Genomic DNA, 21,804 nt, shown 5'->3' on the forward strand with positions numbered 1-21,804 from the left:
AATATGGAAGGTTTGGGGAATGACAATGAAAGCGACAAATGAACTATGTACAAGCAGTAAACCAATCCTCATAAACGTCAATAAACATCTCACGTACAACGGGGCGCTGAATCAGATGACAACAGTTCACTTTTAAGGACATGACTATCATCCATGAAAAAAAAAAAACTGCTCAGACATTATTTCGCAGTCTGTTCAATTTTGTCACAACCTAGAGGCGAGAATCCAAAGAGGAGTCACCAAGAAATGTTAGCAGGGCTTTAACGGCTAGGCTTTGGTTCCTGTTGTCAGCCCACGTGCCCAAAATCTTTTGTTCGGACAGAGGGCGAGTGTCCAAGCGTAGTAAAGCTGTCTCAAGGTTCATTCGCTCACTCGAGTACTTTGGACAAGCACTAAGCAAATGTTCAATAGTCTCAGGACAACCGCACAGAAGGCAGTCTGGGCTGTCCTCTCGCCCGATTGTGTGAAGATACTTCCGAGTCAATGCTACTCCAAGACGCAGCCTGTGTAGCAATGTCTCTTGACTTCGACGAAGACGAGGAGCATGACTGACCCGGAACGTCCGCTCTGGATCGAGCTTGTGAAGGCGTTCATGTCGATTCTGCGGGTCCGACAAATGCAAGGCTGCGGCTTGTTTACGCGCTCCGTAGAGTATCGCGTTAGCATCCTTCCTTGTGATGGGTATAGACAGGAGAGTTCCATTGTGGTGCGCCTGCTGTGCTTCTGCATCCGCCAACTCATTTCCAGCGATGCCACAGTGACTTGGTATCCACTAAAACACCACCGTGTGGCCCTTTTCATTCAACTCTTTAAACAGGATAGCGACATCAGTGGTCAGCTGATCGTACGCGCCTCTCTTCATTGGGTACCTTAGTACCTGCAGCGCTGGTTTGCAGTCGCAAAAGATAATCCACTGCTGTGGCCTTTCACAAGAAATGGTGCGGAGCGCTTCGCGTAAACCGACCAGTTCTGCTGCGGTAGACGACGTCCTGTAAGCAATCTTGAAACGTTTGGTCAGGTCCTTCCCAGGCATAACCACTGCCGCTGCCGACGAAGACGCCGTGACCGAGCCGTCAACAAAAACATGCGACGCCTCTCCGTACATTTCACTGATGTAAAATAGTGAAAGTTGTCTTAGGACCGAAGACGCCATGTGGGATTTTTTACCGATTCCAGGAATCGACAACCGCACCTGTAGATCAGGTACAATCCATAGAGGCACTTCTGATATTTTGGCGACTGCAAATCTGAAGGGAATCAAATGTTGCTGCGCCGAAATACTTCGGGAGTAGTTTGAATTCGGCCGGTACCTGAAAACACTCGACAGTGGATGGCACTCTTGTCTTGTCAGATGTCGGAGGTGCACACGAAGAGGTTCTTGCGCGAGGTAGACTTGAATTGGGCAGACTCGCGCTTCTGCAATCGTTCCACGTGTTGATGTGCATCGAGGCAACCCCAAACAGATTCGTAGGGCTTGTGCCTGTGCACTTTGAAGCACGCGTAATGACGATCGCCGAAGGTTACACAGTATGGGGGCGCTGTATTGCAAATAGCCAATAAAGAGCGCCTGGTAAAGGCGCAACAGCGATGAAACCGATGGGCCCCATGATTTCCCTGCCATATGTTGAAGGACGTGGGTGAAACTTTGTAATTTCCTTCTTAGTGCCGAGACATGTTTTGACCATGACAGATCTCTATCAATTGTCACGCCGAGAAATGTATGATGCGTGACACATGGAATAACAGCTCCTTCGATCTTTACCGGGTAGCATATCATGGGTTTTCGGGTAAATGCCAATGTTGCACTTTTTGACGTTGAAATTTCAAGTCCTTGGCGACGTAGGTACGTCAAAGTGGCAGATACTGCTTTCTGAAGCCGTGCTTGCACGTGAAGTCACGTTACACCTGATGTCCAAATGCAACTATCATCCGCATAGGCAGATACTGATACTGTTTTAGGGAGCACTTTAGTGATTCCTATGAGAGCCATGGTAAATAGCGTAGGGCTGAGGACTCCTCCTTGTGGCACGCCGCGCGTGACGGGGTGATCGGATGTCACTCCATCAAGTGTGGACATAAAAACCATCCGTCCACAAAGATAGCTTGCTATCCACTGATGCAACCGTCCTCCAATACCAATGGACTCAAGGGCATCCAGAATGGCATCATGGGACACATTATCAAATGCTCCCTTAATGTCCAGGAACACGGCAGCTGTAAGACGACGGCGGTGTTTCTCGTTCTCGACGGTAGTCACAAGGTCAATAACGCTGTCTATTGAGGAACGTCCTTTGCGAAAGCCTGTCATGGCGTCTGGGTACAAGCCACGCTTCTCCAGAAACCATTCCAGACGAGCGAGCACCATACGCTCCATCACTTTGCTGACACAGCTAGCCAATGCCACTGGCCTGTAGGACGAAATGTCTCGTGGAGACTTGCCAGGCTTCAGGACAGCCACTGAACGACTTCTTTTCCAGTGGTTTGGGACAGACCCAGAACACCAATAGAAGTTGTAGAGGTCTAACAGAGCTTTGTTTCCTTGCGTGCCGAGATGGCAAAGTGCACGGTACGTTATTCCATCAGGCCCAGGAGCTGTAGAACGAGCCGAAGCAGAGAGCGCTACAATAAGCTCGTGGAGCGTAAAAGGCACGTCTAGGCGGCTATCCGCAGTTGGAGGAGCACAGCGATGTAATGGAGCCATGCCTGCAGAATTGTCCCTTGCCACTTGAATGCAGAAGTCTTCGGCAACATCTGTGTCCATGCGGTTCTGGTATACGGCCAGAGCTCGAAATGGATGCTGCTGAGTGGGTGTAGATGGCAACGCCCGAACGATCTGCCATATCCTAGAAAGTGGCTTTCGTGGGTCTAATCTGGAGCAGAAGGATCTCCAGCGTTGTCGTCCAAGCTTCTCTAAATAACGCTGCACAAGTTTCTGAGCTTTGCGAGACGCTCTCAGGTCAGAGACAGCTTTTGTCCGTCTGTACCTCCTTTCAGCGCGACGTCTAACAGCGCGAAGCATCTGATACAAAGCGTCCCCCGGATTCCCTTGAGAGGAGCATGTGGCACTTCGTGATGCATCCCTGGTTGCCTGGACAATGCTCAGTTCAAAATCAGTCACGGAATCCAAGCTATTACACGACAATTCAACAGAATACCGAAAGGCCTGCCAGTCAGTATAATGTTGTACCCGTGTTCGTTGTGAACCTTGGTACCAAGTAAACTGAACATATGTGGGCACGTGGTCACTTCCGTAGGAGTCAACATCAGCGCACCACGCGGCTTTGGACACAAGGCGTCTAGATATAAGTGCGAGGTCTAGGCAGCTGCTGTAAGTTGCGCCCTGGAAAAATGTCGGTGAACCATCATTCAGAATGTCCAAATCATGAGTCTGAATAAAGTTCGCGAGACGTCGCCCTCTTGTGGTGTTCACAATGCTTCCCCAGATCTCATGGTGCGCATTGAAGTCACCTACAATGATGTGAGGTCCAGGGCAGCCGTCAATAATCGTGCACGATTCGATGATAACCACTTGGGATCGAAGTGGTTTTTATCAAAAGTGCCGGCGACAAGTGCGTCAGCAAGCCGTCCCTAGCGTTAAGTGACAATGTCATTCTTAAATCACAGCGTGTAGTTTAGCACGCGAAGTTGTCCTTCCCTCTTTTCGCGGTTTGGTCTGCGCCTGGAATGCACGCACGCGCTATTGGACCATCTTGATTGCTCTTTAGGCTGGAGTAGATGTTTTGTCATTCATTCAGCAGTATTGTATTTATTCTCTAGCCATTGTCCCCACCTTCTACACTTGTTAGCATGATTATACCTTGGTTAATATTTTTTGGTGTTTTTTGTTTTGTTGTTGTTGCGGTTGTTGTTGTTGTTGTTTTTGTTTTTGTTTAGATAAGTCATGTATAAATCCGTGTGGTTTATTTTAAATAAACAGTTGGAAGCTGGCGCCTGTATAACGAGCCCTAACTCCGCATATAAATTAAGGACAAAGCTGCCCACACGCAAAATGATATTTCGCTGCCCTGATTAAAATGTGTGCGTCGCCTGGCCGGTGGATTTCAATTCTCCGCTGCTTGAACATGGCAGCGGCGCCAGCATTGGTTTCCACCCTCTCAGGGCACGGCAGCACTACGAGCATGCGGATCGCTAATCCGTTGCTTCTTCTTGTGCAGCATATCACCGTAGTCCTGCTGATACCATGGGCAGCGCTGCCAGTGACGTATGTTGGGGCAAAGAAAGTCGACGATTATAACTGCCTCGGATCGCAGTTACGGTTTCCACCGTGTCTGCCCGCCTGTCAGAGACATGCCACAGCCCCAACAACTTCCGGCCTTGCTGCATCCGTCATCATTCGTCCAGTCCCGCAATCGACCTCAACGCCTACCAGTATAAATATACCGCTCCCAGGCCCGCGATCATAGGGCACGGCAGCACTACGAGCATGCGGATCGCTAATCCTTTCCTTCTTCTTGTGCAGGTAAGGAAACAGTATGGCTCATCCATTCGTTCGGATAACCGCTTCTTAATAGTGCTGCCGTGCCCAGGGCTGCTCCTTTCGCAAATGTGCAGTTTGGTGCCTTGTCTCAGGGAACTGCTACTGTTGTCTGGTGATGTTGAGACAAACCCGGGTCCTGAGTTAGCTGTGATATCAAAACAGCTTCAGCACATTGACGAAGAACTCAAAGAAATCAAAGAAGAGCGACTGACTTCGATTGAGTCGAAGTTAGAATTGCTGACTGCCCTTGACAGCAAAATTTCAAGTTGCGTGACCCAAGTCTCTAATCTCCAGAGGACAGTGGCGGACCTGGAAATGAAAGTGGACGATCTCGAAAATCGCTCGAGGAGATCAAATCTTATTGTGTATGGCGTGGACGAGGACCCAAACGGATGCGAAGATTCTTTAGATCAAGTAATTACAGTAAGGTTATTACAGGCTTGTTGAAAATGAACCCTATTTCTATCGAACGAGCACACAGGCTTGGGAAACCTAACAGTGAAAAAACAAGGCCAATCATTTGCAAGCTCCTGGACTACCGTGATAAAGAGAGCGTCCTAAAGAATTGTTGCCGCCTGAAAGGTTCCAATATTTTCACTGGTGAAGATTTTTCTGTCCGTGTGCGAGACATCCGAAGGAAGTTATGGAACAGTGCAAAGGCAAACAAGGAATCGGGCGACAAGGTTTTCCTTGTGTACGACAAAGTGAAGATTAACAAAGTTCTTTACCGATGGGATGATGCTACAAATGATAAAGTACCGCTATTAACCGGTCCTATTGAATCATCTGCTCCAAAAAACCCTCAAAGCGAAGGACCGCACCTGCGAAGCCGCCGGCAACACCAGCAGGCGAAATAAGATTTGTGAATGTTAACTGCCGTAGCATTGTCAACAAAGCAGAGTCCCTGGAATCTGTGCTACTTGGGCTCGATCCTCACTTCGTAGCTTTAACGGAAACCTGGCTAACAAAAGAAGTTCTTGATCACGGAATAGCACCCCCCAACTACGCAGTCGTGCGTAAGGATAGGCCCACACGAGGCGGGGGCGTTGCGCTCTTAATCAAACGTGACATCACGTTCACGGTGCTCCCTGAAGTAGAAAATGTTGAAGCTATTTTTTGTAGATTAGAGCTCGGTTCATGCTTTCTTATTGTCGGGTGTTGTTATCGAAGCCCATCGGCGGAATCAGTATTTATGCCGTCACTCTACCATTATATGGAACGGCACGTGCTGAGTGCGAGACTGGTCTTGTTAGGGGATTTTAATCTTCCTGACATCAACTGGCAGACGATGCAGTTCCACTCAGCTAGTGCTGAAACCCTCATAGACACTATGCTCCGGTTTAATCTCTCGCAAATAGTAGATAGGCCTACACGTGTACAGCAATTCTGCAAGTATACTCGATCTTGTATTTCTGAGCGACCATTTCCCGTCAGAGAAAACTAGCTTTGACATACTGAATGGCCTTTCAGATCATAAGCTTATCTTCTGCAGCGTTCCTCTCAAAGACGTACAAATTCCTAGAAAGTCCTACATTACATACCTAGACTTCAGTTCTGCAGGTGATACGAGTATATTAAATCACCTAATTATTGAACTCGATGTTTTCAGAGATGTTTCAGAGACCCCAGTTACTGATATTGACGCGCTTTGGCGAAAGTTCAAAAATATAATTTCTCAATGCATAAAAAGCCACGTTCCTACCAAGACCAAAAAAACTAAACAGCGTAACCCATTGATTACTCGGGACATAATCCACGCCAAACGTAAAGTAAAGCGATTGAGGAAGCGCTTGAAATTAAACCCTGGAGACGTAGCAAGAAAAAATCTTAGAAACGCGATTGATGTCATGAAAGCGAAAATTAAAAAAGAAAAAAACTAGCTACTTTGAGACAACGCTACCAAATTTTCTGAAAAACTCTCCCCAAAAGTTCTGGAATTAGCTTAAACCTAAAACCTCCAGCAAAACGTCAACCACAGAAAAGGAAAGCCATGTAAACGCAGACTCACTAAATGAATGCTTTAAATCCGTATTCACTGTAGATAACGGTAACTTACCTGAAATGGAACACATTTTCCACAAGCAGATTGACCCACTTACTGTAGACGAGAACGGAATATTTCATCTATTGCTTAATTTAGACGCAAAGAAAGCTACGGGCCCAGATGATATTCCTAACCTTTTTCTTGTAAGATATGCGGAACTAATGGCCAAATATTTATGCATCCTTTTTAACAAGTCACGATCAACTGGTGTTCTACCACAGGAATGGAAAATTGCCAAGGTTATCCCAGTGCATAAATCAGGAAATACAGATGATTTCACCAACTTTCGTCCGATATCTTTAACATGCACTGTATGCAAAATACTAGAACACGTCATCGTCAAGCACATTACGTCATTTCTTGAGAGCGAGAACATTTTATCGCGGTACCAGCACGGCTTTAGGCGAGGTTTATCTACTGTCACGCGACTAGTAGAACTAACGCACGATATATCAAACTGTCTTAATAATCAGAAACAAATTGACCTAATCTTTCTGGACTTTTCGAAAGCCTTCGATACAGTATCTCATGTAAAACTACTCCGAAAGCTGGAAAATGTGCTTGGGGACACAGTCATTGTTAATTGGGTTAACGATTACCTAACTAATCGCATGCAGTACGTAGAATTCAACAATAAGACATCCGCAATCACACCGGTATCATCAGGAGTTCCTCAGGGTTCTGTTTTGGCTCCTATTCTCTTCCTTATTTTTATTAATGATTTACCTTCACGAGTACCAGTTAACATAAAACTATTCGCAGATGACTCTGTGATTTACAGCGAAATTAGCACAACAGAAGATAGCGTAGCTCTACAAAACGCCCTGTCGAAGGTATGCGATTGGTGCAAGGAAAATCAAATGCTGCTCAACCCCAAAAAGTGTTCGCTCCTGACTGTGAGCAGAAAAAGAAACATTTCCGACATTCTTTATAATATCAACAATAACCCCCTTGCCCGTGTAACAGAGCATAAATACCTAGGAGTTACATTAACCACCGATTACAGACAACCACCGATTACATTACAGACAACATCACTTCTTCGGCATTGAAACGCCTGTTTATGCTCCGACGACGACTGCGACAGGCACCACCTCACGTAAAGCTATTGGCCTACACGACGTATGTCCGGTCCGTACTTGAATACGCCAATATCGTTTGGGCCCCTTATACTAAAGAATTAATCAATAAGTTAGAAGGTGTCCAAAGAAAAGCGGTAAGGTTTATCTTTAACCGACATAAAATGAGCGACTCTCCGACACAGCTATTAAAACAAGCTGGCCTATTCACCCTCGATAATAGAATGAAGATAGCCGGATTAAAATTTTTGTTTTAACTAATTCACGGTCACCTAAATTTAGAGGCCTCAAAGTATATATCCGTTGATCGTACAAGGCTAACCAGACTAAAACATCCCCAAAGGCTAACAGAATACCGGTTCAATGTAGACTGTTTCAAGTATGCTTTCTTTCCATTAGCAATAAGGTAATGGAATTCTCTAGGCAACTCAATAACTGGTACCAATAGTTTAACAGAGTTTTTAAGACTGGTAGAAATGAAAATTAACGCGATGTGACTATTACTTGTTATCACTCAAGTGAATGTGTGTATCAACTCATTTGTGTATCATCTTTTCACGAAATCACAAGTTTTTGAAAAGATTTGTAATGAAGAGCATTAATCAGTAATCCCGTACGCAGAGGAATGTTGTAACCTGTATTATCAAAGCATGTACGGTATGTTACATATGAAAAATGAATGCGTTCCGTGTTTATACTTATTCAATGAAGAGAGTATAATGTGTACTACAGTCCACCGATTGTGTAACCCCACAGTGCTTGAAAAACTCTGACATATACTGTGTATATGCCCTTCCTGCGAGAATCCCGTGAGGGATTGGCAGTATGTTTAAATAAATAAAATAAATTTACGCCTGTTCGTTTCGCGGCCTCCTTGTTTCCGACTCGAGTAGGGAAAGTAACGCATGACCATGTCGCCGGCCGCCGGACCGTTCCTCTTCCCCGCCACCAGCTCCGCGCACCCAGAAGGACAGGGACGCGAAAATGAGGAACCTATGACCTTAATTAAATGCTCACCACAAGTGTCTTGATCGTGGCATCTTGGATACGCTGATGGATTGAGTTTGAACGCGTTGCCATCACTCTTCGTTGCGGCAAAACAGCTGCCGAACCGCCCACACTCACACGCGTCTCAGAGCAAAGGATGCATGTAGAAGACAGGGAAGCAAGGAGAACGTTCATTCTACGCCTTTTCACTAGGCAAACTGGTTTCGAAGCCACTCAGAGGAGGTGTTTATTCGTTTCTTCTCGATTTTCTTTTTGTTCCTTATAGACGAATCGTTGATGTCCCGCAGCTTTCTTCATCATATATCACTAGACTTTGTTACACCCAGTCTTGGAGAAGCAACTTAAAGTTACGTAAGCGATAGGAGCAAGTGATAGGTGCACAGAAAAATGTTGAACAGTCGTGTTCTGCTATCAAGCTTCTGGTACGACAGTGCATATCGGTGGCTGTCGTTTTGTGGTGGAGACCACCCCGACCACAATTTTTTTGACATGTTAAAATCTGAAAGCTGGTGCAGTCAGCCAGGCCAACTTGCCGTTTGTCCATTAAAATTGCCCCACAACACCTCCAATGCAATAAAAAAAGCCGCCTTTCATGTTGCGTACTCGTCCGTTAAGTTCCAAATATACCAGTTGTAAGTATGTGGCGGCTATAGTGTGGTAGTTAAGGCTCGTACAAGAAGTCGGAAATTTTGCAGTGATGTCGCTTCTTTAGGTGGAGGTCGTACAACATTTTCCTACCTCGCAAACTCTCGATCTATAAGCGAGTACGCACCAAAGGTGGTCGCGCCTTTTTTAGGCCTCGTAGTATAATTTCGCCAAGCTAAATGTAGTAACATCAACGTTTTCTATGGTCGAAATGCTGGAAATTCCCCACATTGTCGAAAAAAAGGCCGTTTTTTTCCCGCACTGATAACATTTCGAATTATTAGGCTTCGAGGAATGGAGTACGCGGATTTTTAGGCAATGGATCTTATCTGCATCCAATGTACGATGAATGCGCTTTTAATACTTCTCATCGCCGCTTCGTCTAGAGGAAAATGAAGACGCCCTAACTTTGCATTCCGCTCCGTTCAATCCCAATTTTTTTGTACCCATAACAGAGTCTTGTATTCCAAGCCTGGCAGCCGGGTCGAGAGGATGGAACCGGCGGGAGCGCCGCGAGAGCTCTATTCCAGCATCGGGGCGAAATCAAACAGTCCCCGGAAGAAAGTGGGGCGCACGGGCACTTTTATGCAGTTCTGGTGCTCGTATTTTGCTTGCATGAGCAGCACACGCGCGAAAATGAATAAGGACGTATACGTTAGAGACGTGGGCACACGCCAAGGGAAGGAATAATAAAATCATAACTGTGTAACGTGCCTTCGAGAGGGGAAAAATGTGGAAATTTTTTGATACCGCAGCGGGGCGCGTAGAGTGGCGAAGAGCGTTCCTCCTTTATCTCCCCTTTTTAGCGGCGCGCCTAAGCTCGACCGATTTCCCATTGGCCATTGTTTCCCCTCGCGTTCGCTGTCAGATGCGCCTCCTTGGAGTCATTTTGATTGGTGGGTACACAGGGTGCGTCTACGATCGCTCTATATATGCGGCTCTCGGTGGTGGGGACCTCATAATATCGGCCTTTTATAAAAAGAGGCGCGCCGAGGAGAATGAAAGAAAAATTTTCCGCTCTTTTCAATTATTCGCTAGCGAGATTTCTCATACGGACCCTTTCCGGAGCGACGCGGTGCAGAAGCGCAGCACAATATGCGCGCTCTTCACCCGCGTTGGCAGCAGAATGCTGAAGGCAGCGGGTTGGGGAGAAAAAGCGAATCGGCAGGGAAATAAATAGAAGGCGAAACGCGGCGACGGTCCGCCTTTTCTTCGAAAAAACTTTAAACTCATGTCCTCTCCGGAGGAAACAGATGTCAGCCGGGGTGCGGAGTCGAGGGGTGCGCCGGCGAGTACCTTCACTACATTGCTCCATGCGAGCTGGTCCAGATTTTAATCTCGGTGGAGAAGTCATGCGGAAATAATAACAATAATAAAGTGGCCAGTGAAAAATTGATAAGACTTTCTCGTACCGCCGTTAAGAGCCTTGCTTTAGGGGCGAAGCTCCTTAAGGCGTGGGTCTGTCCATCCTCGACGTATGTATGTAGCCACCTCTAGTTTAGTTGTTGGATTGTTTACTAGATGGCGTGGCTACCTCTAGTTTAGGTCTTGGATTGTTTACTAGATGGCGGTACTTGTATATGATGAAAAGATGCGCTTGGATTGTTTACTAAATGGCGTGGCTACCTCTAGTTTAGTTCTTGGATTGTTTACTAGATGGCGGGGAGCGTTGTAATAAAATCCGTTCGCTGTTGGCGCGCGCTCGGAGTCGCCCGATGGATAAGGCTGCAGATGTGCGAGCCCGCGAGGCAGAAGCGCTCCGTGAAGCTGCGCGACGCCGGCGCCAAGATCCTGCCGTACGAGAGCGGGAGGCCGAAGCGTGTCGTCTGGCTGCGCGACGACGCCGCCAAGATCCCAGCGTTCGAGAACGAGAGGCCCAAGCGTCACGGCAACGGCGCGAGGACCCTGCCGTACGCGAAGCGGCACGGCTGCGGCGCAAAGAGGATCTCCAAAACGTCAGAGGACGGTAAGCGGCGAGAAAGCGCGCGTATCGGCAGGCAGACCCCGAGAGCTCGTGAGGCGTCTGCAAAACGCATCAGGCAAGCTCAGCCCCAAGGTGCCGACGCGCGGTTTAAGCGAGACTTTCTAGACGTTACGTTCGGACACAGATGTAGTGGGCGAACTTTCACTGAAGAGTCACGGTTTTACCGATGATTTCCCCTCAGGAGCTTCGCCCATTCATCATCATTCACCCCGTGGATATGCTGTGAATTTTTTTTTCATTACTCCGACGAATTTTTTTTCGCCGTGCTCTTCATCCGCATCATCATCCGTGAGGCTTCTTCTATATCGTCGTTTCGTCGTTTGTGAACGTTTTTAGCGAAAATGGCTATCACACGCCTAGGGTGACGTAATTTTAGTACTTAATTAAAGAAAACGTCCAAGTTTATAAACCAGGACAGCCCGTTCTCGCGGTGCCAACGCCCCGCCCCATTCAGGCCGCCTCCGCACCTGAGGCCCAAGACGTTTGTGGAAATCGGCCCCCAGGAGACCTGGGACCGCACTCGATCACTTTACACGTTTAATGCATCCTTTATCTCCTTCGATCTGCATAAGGTCTTAAGTTAATGTCTTTTTAGGCCCCAGAAACGATTGAAAAGCCCGTTGCTTCGGTATATGCAACGGGCGGCTTTTCGAGGCACGCATGGCTGAGGTTACCTCAAAAAGCACAAGACAATTCACTTGCACTGGTGACTTGCAGAAAGTCGAAATTCGGGATTTCGGGATGAGCAGTTCCGCGCATGAAGAAGTTTTTTGGCACAAAGGGACACTGAAGAATTTTCTGAAAAAAAGAAACACAAGGTTTATGGTGACATTTTATGATTTTCGTGCGGTGACTTTGAAATTCAAGTGAAAATTTAGCGTAAGTTTATGCAACGCACTTTATTTTGACAGAAATGAACAATGAGTGCCTCGGAGCATACCGCAACCGTGCATCCACCTGTAACCGGACTCTTGGAGCTATCATGAGAATCCCGTGTAGAGCCCGAAGCACAAGGTCTTTCCGATGGAAATTGACGACATGAAGTCCAGTACCAGTAATACCTTTACGATACACCTGTGCACGTTTGTTAAGCGTGAGACACATGCACGACGACAGCACGCGATTGGCATGCGACTGATCGTTACGACGGCCGTATAGGACTAGTTTTCGTATCGTGATCGTGCACTGGTCGGAGGAGGCTTAGGACGTGCGACGGGCGAGGCAGATGCAATCGTATACGATCATTGCACCGCCGTGCGGCCGTAGCCAATGAGAGCCTGAAGGTGTCGTCATAATGACGTCACTGTGAAAGCTTCCTTCAAAGCCTGGTGGAGGCGCTAGTGGCCGTTCCGAGTATTTTGAGCGAAGCAAGTCTCCGCCGACGCGGCCGACCCGCGCGCCTTCCGACAACAATACATGCACCTGGTAGACACATGCTGCCAGCGCTACCAGCAGAATGGAGGGGCGGAATTGTCAGTGCTAAACGTCCCCAGACCGCTTTAGTGAACATGTAAAATATAGTACATAACGCGATAGCACTATTCATTTTTACTTCAAGTTGACAAGTGTTTTCTTTTCCTGCTCGGATTTCTTTGTCACATATCAAATCGACTGGAGTGCACCTAAACAGGGAGGCAAGCATGGAGCGAAAACAGTGTCATGAGCGACGCCGACGACGCATCGCACGCACGCGTCGAATCATGTGTCTAAATTACCGCGTACGACTAGTCGTGGCAGCCATATTGCCGACCAGACAGAGAGGCAGCGCCGGGCGCGCAAACATTATATGTCACTTTTCTGCACGTATAAATTTCAGGGATGTCCTTATACAAAAACACGCCCTCCCTCGGCTGATCGGTTACCCACAACGTCATATAAAGCGTTATGTGACTGCGCAGATATATGTTCTGTTTTTTTTCAATAAAACTTCAGTTGTGAGACTGCGCTCGTCCGTGTCCTTTCTTGTATCCGTCTTTCGCGCAATTAAATTTTGAATATGAACCCCTTACAACTCGCCCAGCTGTCTCTCATTGTAAAGTTTATGAAGAACTTGGCGACTTCTTGTGCAGTCCCCCTCGGAAGAGCGGCTGTCTCTGCGTAGCGCGTCATGTAGTCTGTCGCTACAACAATCCACTTGTTCTGTGATTGTGACGTAAGGAACGGGCCTAGAAGGTCCATTCCAATCTGTTGAAAGGGCCTCGACGGGACGGCGATCGGCTGCAGAAGCCCGGCGGGTCTTGTCGGTGGCGTTTTTCGTCCCTGACAGTCACGGCAGCTCCGGACGTAGTGGGTGAGGTCGGATGTAAGGCGGGGCCAGTAGTACCTCGCCTTGATTTTTCCAATTGTGCGGGCTGTTCCGAGATGTCCGGAAGACGGGTCGTCGTGGCACGCTTCCAAAATTTCGTCACGAAGATGTGCGGGGATGACAAGAAGGTAATTCGTTCTCGTTCCGGGACTGAAAATCTTCTTCACGAGGACGGAGTTTCTCAGGCTGAATGCTGGTAAGTTCCGTTGAACGTCCTAGGCACGGCGACATTGCGTCCTTCGAGGTAGTCGATTATGACGCGCAAGTCGGGGTCGACACGCTGCTAGGTGGCTGGGTCGCTCTCCGTAACGAGTCCGAAGAACGCGCTGTCTTCATCGGAGTCTTGTGGTGGTGGGTCGAAGCGGTGCCGCGGGACAGGCAGTCGGCGTCGGAGTGTTTTCTGCCGGATTTGTAGACGATTGTGTAGCAGCCGGGAAGGTCGGCTGCTGAAGGAAGCGAGAAGCAGACGCGGTGCTGGTTTGGAGTTTCAAGACACACTTTATTTTCAAATATGCGAGTTCCGAGAGTTCCCCCCGACGAGGGAGAGAAGGGGAACCCCCCCCCCCCCGCGTTCTTCTAAAAGAGAGAGGAAAAAGGTGCACCCGAGCGAGCAGATGTAGCACGCCGCCAGGGCTATTCCCAGGAGTCGGCCGGACAAGTTGTTCCCCGAAGCGGGTAGGGAGAGGCGCCTGCGCCACGAATACCAGTGTTTCACAAAGACGCGCTGTGGACGGCCGGCTGCAGACGGGAGAAAGAAATGCGGCTGTGCAAAGCAGCTTCCGCTACAAAAGCTCCCCCCCCCCCCTAGATTGCGGAGCTTTTAAAGAAGGACAGCAGTGCTGTGGACGACCGGCTGCAGACGGGACAAAGGAATGCGGCGGTGCAAAGCAGCTTCGGCTACAATTGTAACGTCGAACTCTTGCAGGAGCAAGCTCCACTGCCCAACGGCCAGAGGGGTACTTCAAATTGGCGAGCCAACACAGCGCATGGTGGTCTGTTACAACCTTGAATGGCCTTCCATACACGTATGGGCAAAATTTTGAAATCGCCCATATAATAGCCAGGCACTCTTTCTCAGAGGCAGAATAGTTTTTCTCCTCCTTCGACAGACCACGGCTGGCATAGGCGATTACCCTTTCGCAGCCGCTTTGCTTTTGGACAAGGATGGCACCCAAGCCTATATCGCTGGCGTCCGTGTGCATTTCCGTTTCGGCATTTTCGTCGAAATGAGCGAGCACGGGCGGGCTTTGCAGGCGTTTTTGCAGCTAGCAGAATGCTCCTTCTTGCTCGTTTTCTCCGCTAAAAGCGGTGCTATCTTTCGTCAAGCGTGTGAGTGGCTCTGCAATGCGTGCGAAGTTTGCGAGGAAAGGCCTGTAGTATGCGCACAGTCCGAGAAATCTTCGCACGCCCTTTTTGTCTTTCGGTCTTGGGAAGCTCGCTATGGCTGATGTTTTCGCCGGGTCAGGCAGGACTCCCGTGGCGTTGACGACGTGTCCCAAAAACTTGAGTTCCTCGTAAGCGAAGCTGCACTTTTCAGGCTTTACCGTAAACCCCGACGCGCGAATAGCCTCGAGTACAGACTCCAATCTTGCAAGGTGTTCGTCTAAATATCGGGCGAATACCACAACGTCGTCGAGGTATACGCGACAGGTGTGCCACTTCAGGCCAGCTAGCACAGTGTCCATGACTATTTGAAACGTTGCTTGCACCGTGCACAGCCCAAACGGCATCACCTTGAACTCATTATAGACCACCCACGGTTATAAATGGAGTCTTCTCTCGGTCTCTCTCGTCCACTTCAATTTGCCAGTACCCGGTCTTCAGATCCATCGTTGAGAAGTACTTGGCATGGCTGAGGTGGTCGAAGGCATCGTCGATTCGGGACAGGCGACACGTCCTTTTTGGTGATTTTGTTCAGTCGCCGGTTCTCAATGCAGAACCTTAATGTGCTGTCTTTTTTCTTTTCGAGTATGACTGGCGCAGCCCACGGGCTTTTCGATGGCTGTATAATGTCGTCGCTGAGCATGTCGTTGACTTGAGTCCGGATGGCTTCCCGCTCGTATGAAGAGACGCGGTACGGTGACTGTCGGGTAGGTCGGGCTCCATCTTCGGTTATTTTCCGGTGCTTCGCCAGAGTTTTCTGACGTAATTTTGAGTTCGAAGAAAAACACTCGCTGTAGCGACGCAGCAGAGCCGATAACTTGTTTCTTTCTTCAAGAGGTAGAATCGGATTCACGTCGAAAAGATGCTGAAGCTGGAAGGTATCTTCGGGTACGCGTGCAAAGTCGCCGACTGCGATCACGTGACTTGCTACTTGCGTTTCTTCGAGGAACGCAATTGCAGCGCCCTTGTTTAAATGCTGGTATTCCTCGGTGAAATTGGTGAACAAAACGTGGGATTCCGTTGCTTAAACCGCGCAATGCCTCTTGCGACGGACACACCACGGTCGAGAAGCAACCTTTGATCACTCTCCATGATAGCGTCGACTTCAGGAGAAGCACCTTCACAGTAGACGGTGATCATCAATCTTGCGCGGGGTGGCAGGGTGACGTGATCGTCGGCGATCTTTACAGAAGCACGGTGTTTGGTGTTCGGCTGCAGCATCATGGAGGAAAAAGTTATCGACTTGGTCTGCAGATCAATTATTGCGCCATTGTCCGTCGAAATTCCAATTCCGAGAATTACATCGCGGGAGCAGTTAGGCAAAATGACGACCGCAGCAGGGTACGTGGTGCCATCTATGGTGAAGCGCGATGTGCACGTTTCACTTGGTGTTACGAGATGGCCTCCGGCTGTGCGTATGTGCTGAACGTCCCATATGGTCGTAACTTTCTTCAGCTTAGACGCGAATGATTAGCGCATTACTGAGTAGTCGGCTCCAGTGTCTATAAGGGCGACTACATCAAAGCCGTCGATAGACACCTTGACGTCAGACGCCGCCTTCCTCGAGTTCCGGGTTCGTCGGGGAGTCGCATCTCGACTTGTGCGTGTTCACGGTCGGGCACTGTGCGTCGTCGTTGTCGTCGTCTTCTCAGGGGCAGGCTCGGTCATGTCGGGTACGCGTCGTGCCTTGTGGCTTTGTCGTGTTCGGGAGTCACGTCAGGGTTAGGTCGGGTGGTCGGGATGAGGGCATGTCGTGAGTCACAGTCTTCGGCGAATCGTTGCGTCGTTGGAGAGTTTTCGTTTTTCCACCGTTGTACAGCTTCACCTCCAGAAGTTGCTGCCTTTCGTTTCCCCCGCGTAGGCTGGGGGACCTTCCACGTGCGAAGTCAGCACTGCTACGGCGGTGCTGCGACTGGTACGTGTAGCGCCACGGCGAATGGTTGAAATGAGCAGGTCCACGGCTGGTGTTGGACAGGTATTCTTCAATCTCAGATGGGCGCTGGCCTGGTCGGGGGCTTGGTGCGTCGACGGAGAAACCACGAAATCCGAGTCTCTTGTATGGGCAGCGACGGTAGATGTGGTCGGCCTATCCGCAGTGGTAGCATAGAGGACGATTATCCGGTGTTCGCCATACGTCAGTCTTCCTCGGCGTCTGGTTTCGTACTACAGGGGGTCAGGCGGGTGACAGCATACCTCGGCAAAGTTGGCGCGGTTCACTCAAACTCACTCAAATTTTTTTTTTGAATCACCACTCACTCAGACTCATGCTGAGCAGCACATCTGCGCTCACTCAAACTCAAACTCATACTGAGCGCAAAACTCAGAACTCACTCGGACTCAAAACTCAAAATGAACTCAGAACTCAAAATGTACTCACAACTCCAAATGTACTCAGCACTCAAAATGTACTCAAACTCAAAATGTACTCAAAACTCAGAATGTACTCAAGCTCAAAATAGACTCAAAACTCAAAATGTACTCAAAGCTGAAAATGAACTCAAAACTCAAAATGTACTCAAAACTCAAACTGTACTCAAACTCAAAATGTACTCAAACTAAAAATGGACTCAAAACTCAAAATGTACCCAAAACTCAAAATGAACTCGGAACTCAAAATGGGATGAGAACTCATAATGTATTCAGAACTCAATTGGCCTCACAACTCTCTCATGCTAGGAATTTACTCGGGCTCAGATAGACTCTGATTTCATTATCATTCAGTGTTTTCACTCACGCGTGGTAAAAATATTACGTGTGCCAATTCGTGAGCTCAAACTCTTGCATTCGGCACGACATGACACCGTTGCTATTGTGAGGTCGGAAACAATTTTCGTTGCAGATTTAATACAGCTATACCTGCTGCCCATGATGACTAGCGCTGGTTGCAAGCAATTGCAAGCAATTGTACGTACATATTGTATACCAAACTCTTGATGTAGGCTCCGTGTTCGTGTTTATGACAGAGGCGGTTCAGACTCGATGGTGTGCTGGGTCCCTGGGTCGAAACAAGCAAGATTGGGCGAGGGGACGTGCGCTCACTGCTCCGTTCATTTACGTCGAAGCTGTTTAGGGTTACGGTCCCGTGCATTCTTGCTCTGCATCCTGAAGAAACGCCTTGTGTAAAAGCGAACTGTCCCCGCGAATCTCTGGAGCGCGAGGCGTTCATGGATATGCCTTTGCTTTTTTAATGAGTAGCATTCTTTGCCGAGTAACCCCCCTTCCTACTACCCCTGCCAGGATCGTGTAACGCCCTGCATTTACACAAAAATGCAGATATCACAGAAGTTCAACCTGTAATAATTATAAAAGCGTAAATTTAGACAACTAATCAAACTAAATGTAAAAAAAACTAAGCAAAGAAATAATAAGAAAAAATATCGAAAATGGCGAACCGTTTAACACGGTAGTCATGAATAGTCTCAGATTGGGGTGAAATTCAGAGAGATGTGGCGCTAAAGAATGTGGGGTATCAAATTGAGGGTCTCGAGGAGGGAAATCTCGTGGGACAAACAGAAAAGTGTCTCGTTGTTTGCTGAGGCACTTGTATTTGTTTTTATTAGCATTTGCTAGGTGGGATGACCTCTCGTAGCTCGGAAAAGCACCACACTATCGTTGTAAGCAATTACCGCCCCCGTGCCCAGTTGGCGGCAATTACCGCCACCGTGCCCAGCATGCACGCGTGTGCCTGTGCGAGTGCGAGTGCATATGCGCGTGTGCGTGCGTTTGCGCGTGTGTGTGTGTGTGTGTGTGTGTTGCGTCAGTCATGTGTTCTGTCATTGTGTTTGATATGTAGTCGTTGGAGAACTGCAGAGCCCGAGTTAATTTTTTTCTTTACATTGTTATGATGTGGTAGTTTTAATATCTGGCGCTGATTTCTTATTTTAATAAAATTAGTTCGAGCGCAAACACAAACTGCGGTATCTTATTTTTCTAAAGAGTTTTCCTTATGTCGCAATGTCTGTTTATGTCTTGGTGGCTCTGTTGCCTCTCTATCTCCTACACTCTAGCAAGGAGTTGATGTCTCACATGTAATTGGCCAATTCTGGATTCGAGTACACGTTGGTACACTCTGGGAAGGAAATTGCGAACACGAAACGTGGCCGCAAGGCTTATTCATAAACAAATGTGAAATTCGCTTTTCTGATAAGCTCTGATGCCCCCTGTTACCTATGGTCGTCCACAATTTCCACGACACCATATTTTTTGAAGGATTTGCTTGTTTGTTAGGATACGGGGATATGGAGGAAGTGAAGTTTGAATGGTAGTTATTAGCAGAGAGTTTTTGAGTCTGGTGATTTCAGCTCGAGAGCATGGCATGACTTTTGTTTTTACCCCATGCCATCATGCCTCGATGATTCAGCAACTAAACGCCAGTATTTTTATTACTATATACCGCATTGATGGGCATCTCTGAACAAGCCTTTGCATGTATATAGCACAACTGCTTTACGGGTTGGCAAGGAATTTTAGTTAAACCCGACCCACCAATTAAAGAAAGATACCTTTTGCGATATCACCATAACTATAACCAGAAATCATTTTTATATTTGTCCCACGTACTCCCCCTCGAAGAGACCTTTAATTTGATACCCCACACACCCTAGCAGGAGCATATGAAATTCGTGCCAGTAAAACTAACTATGACTCTCATGACTGTAACCAGGGCGCATTATGTAAATGTCCGACGTGATTCCCCTAACTGAAACCTTCAATTTGAAACCCCACATGCTTTAGCAGCCTCACCTTGAATTTAACCAAATCTATGACTCATAAAGAATATCTGATTATCAGAACCACGAAGATTTTTTTCTTTGTACCACGTGATTCCCCTCGTCAAGCCCGGAAATTTATACCCTCCACGCCCTTGCGGAGTCACTTCGAATTTTAACCCAATATAATACTCGCCAAGACTATAACAAGGTTATAACCAGGAAGCATTTTTGTATTTCTCGCACGTGACTCCGCTCATCTAGACCATTAATTTGATACTCATCGCATCCTAGCGAAATCAATTTGCATGTTAAACCAATCAATGACTAACAATGACTATTTCATAATATAGCCATACTGCATTTTTGTCCCACGTGATTTCCCTCATCGGAACCTTCAATTTGATGCCCCGCACACCCAGTGGCGTCATTGTGAATTTTAACGTAATTTATTGACCTTATGTAATGATAATAATCAGGAAGCACGTGATTACCCTCATCGAGACCTTTAATTTGATACGCCACGCGCCCTAGCATCATGAACTTGAATTTTAACCGAATCTATGACTACGTCATGATATAACCATAACTCATTTTTTTACCGAATGATTCCCCACACCGATACCTTAAATTTGAATCCCCAGATGCCCTCGCCGCGTCATTTTGGATGTTACCCAAATCTATGGCTCATCATGACAGCCTGATGACTACAATCAGGAAGCAATTTTTATTTACCCCGCGTGATTCTGTTTATCGGAACCTTTCATTTTATACCTCACACGCCTTAGTGTCATCAGTTTGACTTTTTACCCAATTTAGTGCGGTCATTATTCTGTCTAAAGGGGCGTTTCCCAGTCAATTCAGCTAATTCATTTGAAACAGCAGAAGGGACAGCCCCCGCCCCGTACTCAGAATTCAAAATGGACTCAGAACTCAAAATGGACTCAAACTCAACATGTAATTAGAATTCAAAATGGAGTCAAACTCAAAATGTACTCAGAACTCAGAATGAACTCAAACTCAAAATGTACTCAGAACTCAAAATGGACTCAAACTCAAGATGGACTCAGTACTCAAAATGTACTCAAACTCAAAATGTACTCAGAACTCAAAATGGACTCAGAAGTCACTTGGTCTCAGGCGTACTCAAACTCAATCGGACTAAACTCAGTCGGGCTTACTCGGCTCTAACTCAAGGTCAAACTCACCATGCCACGCTAGCTTCGCGCTCACTCAAACTCACTCACGGGTGAGTTTGATTCCAAATGAGTCTGAGTGAGGGAACTCATGAGTGAGTACGCCGACCTCTGTGCGAGAGTGGGCGGCGGTAGGGTGGGGCCCCTTGACGACGTGTGGGAGCAGGACGGGGTGGACAAACAGCCGCGGAGTACGTCATAGCTTGGGGCTCGCAGTGTACTTTGTATGGCACAGAAGTTCCCAAAGCGTTTTGATCGTCTTCCCGGATACGTCAGTTAGGCAAGCGACTTGGGGTTGCGGCGTCGTCGGGAAAAGCTTCCGCAGCTCCTCCCTCACCACTTCACGGATGGTCTCGCGTAGTGTGTCCGAGCTAATAGCCCCGGCATCGATCGTCTCCGAAACTATCACATTGGCTGGGCGGTCGTACTGCCTCATTCAAACTTCAAGCTTCTTTTCCATCGCGGCCGCCTCAGATGCGAATTCAGCCATCGTCTTCAGCGGGTTACGCACAAGGCAAGAAAAAAAGCTCTTGCTTGACTCCTCGCATTAGAAACCTGAGCTTCTTTTCTTCGGTCATTTTTGGGTCCGCATGGCGACGAAGTCTCTTCATCTCCTCAACGGAGATCACGACACCTTCGTTGGGGTGCTGCGTTCGAGTTTCAAGCAAAAGGGCAGCTCGCTATTTTCTCACCACGGTAGTGAAGGTCTTCAGGAACTCGCTTTTGAATTGAGTCGAGTCGGTCAAAGAGCTCTCATGGTTCTCGAACCAAGTTCGAGCTGCATCTTCCAAGTAAATGAAGACATGCCGGAAATTTTCTTCATCATCCCACCTGTTGAAGATGCGGACGCGCTCCAGCTTCTCCAGTCACTCTTCCGGGTAATCACCTAAGGATCCTCTGTATGACGGGGGCTCCCGAGGTTGCTGCAGAACGACGGGAGGATTAGCTTGGTT

This window comes from Haemaphysalis longicornis, unplaced genomic scaffold (genome assembly GCF_048455015.1).
Source record: "Haemaphysalis longicornis isolate Haplotype H1 unplaced genomic scaffold, Haemaphysalis longicornis Haplotype H1 scaffold_1, whole genome shotgun sequence".
NCBI classification, from domain to species: Eukaryota; Metazoa; Arthropoda; class Arachnida; order Ixodida; family Ixodidae; genus Haemaphysalis; species Haemaphysalis longicornis.